Here is a 4092-nt window from a genome sequence, read left to right as displayed (position 1 = left end):
TCCCCTGCACCTTCCCTTCCCGCGCCCTATCTCTCATCTCCTCCTCGCTAGCTCCCCTCCTCCTCCCTCCCTTAATTTCCTCTCATAACTCCACGCCCTCATCCCTGCTCTCCCCCTAAACTTTTCTCTCTGCGTCTCCTCCCTTACCATATACCCCGGAGTACACCTCCCCTCCCTAGAATCTATTACAAAAACCTATCCTGAATTCTCTCCACGCCCTCCCTTTCTTTCCACCCCCATATCTCCACCCCGTAACCAACCACTGACCACACCAACCTATCAAATAATCTTCTCGACCAATCCTTGCCATACTTCTTTTTACTTATACCCCACACTTCTCTCATTACTATCGCTCCCTTGTTAATTCTCTCTTCTAGATGTTTCCTCTGTTCCCAATTTGCCATCACCACATAACCCAGATATTTATACTCCTTTACCTCTTCCAGTTCCTTCCTTTTCCATCTCCACACCATCTTCCTCTGCCTCCCACCCCCCTTTCTACACCTCATAACTTTGGTCTTTTCCACGTTCACCTCCAATCCTTTCTGTTCAACATACTTTTCCAACGTCTTTATCATACCTTGCATCCCTACTTCCTTCTGCGCTACAACCGCCACATCATCCGCATATGCCAACGAGAATATTTTTCTCCTCTTTACTTTCACTCCCCCACCCCATCCTTCTTTTTCTAGCGCCTCGTCCAAATCCGCCAACAACAAAGTGAATAGACAGGGACTCAGCGGACACCCCTGTCTTATTCCCCTCCCCGTCCAGAAGATTCCCTCCACCCTATCCCCTACCTTCACTCTTGTCTCTTCTAAAACCCTCCTCACACCTCACGACCAGACTCTCCCTAACACCCCTCTTCCTCATCGCCCGTACAAGAATCTCTCTATCCACCGAGTCAAACGCTGCCTTCATATCTACGAACATCACAATCATCTTACCTTTCCTCTCCGCCACTCTCTTATTTATTAGATAATTCAAAACATATATTTGGTCTATTGTCCCTACCCCTCTCCTAAATCCTGTTTGACTCGGTGGTAGCAATCCCTTACTCTTCACCTCCTCACTCAACCTCTCTGCCAGGACCGTGGCATATACTTTGTACGCCGTTTGCGTCAAAGTGATCCCCCTATACTCCTCCACCTTCTCACCCTCCCTGTTTTTCACTATCGATACTACAATACTCTCCCTCCACTCCTCCGGCCATCCCGCCCCTTTGTAAACCTTGTTACAAATCTCCCACAGCCATTCCCTGATTTCTTTTTCCCCATACTTCCACAATTCATTTACTATCCCATCCCCTCCTGCCGCTTTTCCCTCCTTCAACTTCCTTATCGCCCCCCTAATTCCCTCCCTGCTTCTCTTCCTCCTTCTCTTCCCCTCTGCTTCTCACATCCCTTTTTACCCTCCACTCTACCTCTCCCAGTACTCCTCTAAAGTGCCTTTCCCATTCACTCATTTCAATCCCTTCCTTTACTCTTTTTCTCTTTTTCCTTCCCTTATTCACCACCTTCCATACATCTCCTTTTGACCTCACTCATTCTAATTCCCTTTCCCACCTTTCTTCCTCCCTTCTCTTCTTCTCCTTACAAAGCACCCTATACCCCTTCCTCCTCTCCTTAAATTTCTCACCCTCCCCCTCTCTCCTTTCACCTTTTTAAATCCTCCTCTACTTCTCTTTTCATCTCCCTACACTCCTTATCCCACCATCCTCTCTTCTTCTCCTTCTCTTCGCTCTCTACTCTCTCCAATGCAACTTCCACCCTTTTCTTCAGCTTCTTCCATCCCTCTTCCACCCCCTCCCCCTCGCCGTCACTCTTCCCTACATATTCCTCAAACTTTCTCCTTCCCTCCTCCGTCCACACCTTCCTCCTTCCTCTCGCCTTTGCTTTCCCGGACTTCATCACCCTTTACCCTCCTCCCTCTACCCATACCGTTAACGGCTGGTGATCGGAGTCCACCCAGTCCTCCACCTTCATCTTTTTCACCTTCCCTCTCGTCTCCTCATTTCCAATCAAGTAATCTATCACGGTTCCCCTTTTCCCTCCAGTATACGTCAATTTTCCCTCCTCGTCCCTCTTTGTGCTTCCATTCAATATCGACCATCCAAGTTCCTTTATATACCCACACAATCTTCTCCCCACTCTATTCATCTTTTCGTCATTCGAATTCCTCACTCTCTCCCCTTCCTCTCCCTCCTCCTCTATTCCACCACCTTCCCTTCCAGTTCTTGCATTAAAATCCCCCTTTATTAGTACTCTCACCCCTTCCTCTCTTTCCTCTGTCCACTCTCTTAACCGCCTCGTTTTCTCCTCTAAATCCCCATTCACGTACACTCCCACTAACCTTCACCATTCTCCCCCTAAACTAACTTTAATCATCTGTACTCCTTCTCCCCTCTGCACCTTATTCTCCTTTTCTCTCCTTATTCCCTCCCTTATCCCTACGATCATTCCCCCCATTGCCCTCCCTCTTTTACTCTTCCTTCCCGCCTCCTGCACTTCTCATACATATCCCTTCGGCAACCATCTTTGTACTCTCTCCCATCCTTTCCTTTGTAACCACGTCTCACTTAGAAACATCACATCCCATTTCTTTAGTTTCTCCCTAAAACCCTCCTCCTTATTTTCCATACCAACCACGTTCCAGTAACCTATTTTATATTTTTTACCATCTCCTTTCCTCCTATTCCCCCTTCTACTCCCGTATTTTTTCCATCTGTTCACTTCTTTCTCCCCCTCTCCCTGCCACCCCCTTCTTCTAAAAAACCTCTTTCACTGTCTCCGCCCATTTCCCTCCTTTCTCTCCCCTCCCCTCTTTTCCTACCTCTCTTCCCTTTCATTCCCTTAACTCATCTTTAAACTCGTCCCACACCCACAATTTCCCTTCTATCCACATTTTCATATATCCAATCCTAACTATCTTACCTTCCCTCCTATGCCTTTCTGCTTCCCTCTTTAAACACCATTCCACCCTCCTCTATTTTTCCGTCAAGTCATCCAATATCCACTCCCTCTTATCCCTCAGCTTCACCTTCCCCTTCATCACTTTTATTTTTTCCCCTACATTCGCAAACCTTACCCATACCATTTCCCTCCCCTCTTTATTTTTATTCCCCAGCTTTCTTATCCCCTCTAATTTCACTATCGCCCCCGTTGCCCCCACTATCTCTTCCACCTCCTTTCTTACCCACCCCATCCCCTCCTCCTTTACTTTTACCCCTTTAATAATTACATTCCTCTTTCTCTCCTCCCTTTTCCTCCTTTCTCCTTCTAACTCTAACTTCTTCATCTTTTCTTCTAATCCCTTTACCTTTCCATCACCCCTTACCCCTACCTGCTCAATCCCCTCCCCTTCACCCTTCTCCCTTCCTCCATTCTTCTCTTCTCCCCCTCCACCTTTTTCTATATCCTCCACTCTTTTCTCCAGTCCCTCTAATCTTTTCCTCATTTCCTCCATCCACTCTCTCATCTCTTCTCTATCCTCCGTCATTTCTCTCATCTCCCTCTTCATTTCCTTAAAATGCTCCCTTACCTTCCTTAATATCTTCTCCAGTCTCCCCTCTTCCTTTCTTACAGGCGATCTCTTTATCCTTGCGCTCCTCTTAAAAATTTCTCCCTTCCCCACTCCTACCTTCTCCCCCTGCATCTCCTTCCTTTTCTCTCCTCTCTTAAATAGCTCTAGTATAGGCATACTGTTTGCCCACTCCCTCACTAAGCTCTCAACCTTACTCGGCCTTCTCACCTTCCTCTTCTCCTCCCCTATCCCTTCCTCTTCCTTTCCCTTTTCCCTTCTTCCCTCTCCCACCCCATTTCCCTTCTGCATCCTGTCTTTCTCCTGTCCTATCACCTTTATCTTATTCTAATTTCTCGCTTCACCGCTTATTCACTCCTTCTCTACTTCCAAGTTCTACCACGCGGCATCGCTGTCTCCCCTTCCTTACCTGCTACCTCTCTATTATCTATACTATCACCGTTCTCGACCCGCTCTTTTTTCCACCCGTTTAACCTCTAAATCCCGCCCGCCCACTTTCACCTCTGTCTCCTAACTCCCCCTCTCCTGTCCTTTCCCTTCACTCTCCCAACA

The sequence above is a fragment of the Odontomachus brunneus genome, unplaced genomic scaffold (genome assembly GCF_010583005.1).
Source record: "Odontomachus brunneus isolate Ranch 3 - 2012 unplaced genomic scaffold, Obru_v1 Obru_scaffold_239, whole genome shotgun sequence".
In the NCBI taxonomy this organism is placed as follows: Eukaryota; Metazoa; Arthropoda; class Insecta; order Hymenoptera; family Formicidae; genus Odontomachus; species Odontomachus brunneus.
This window is presented reverse-complemented; position numbering follows the sequence as displayed.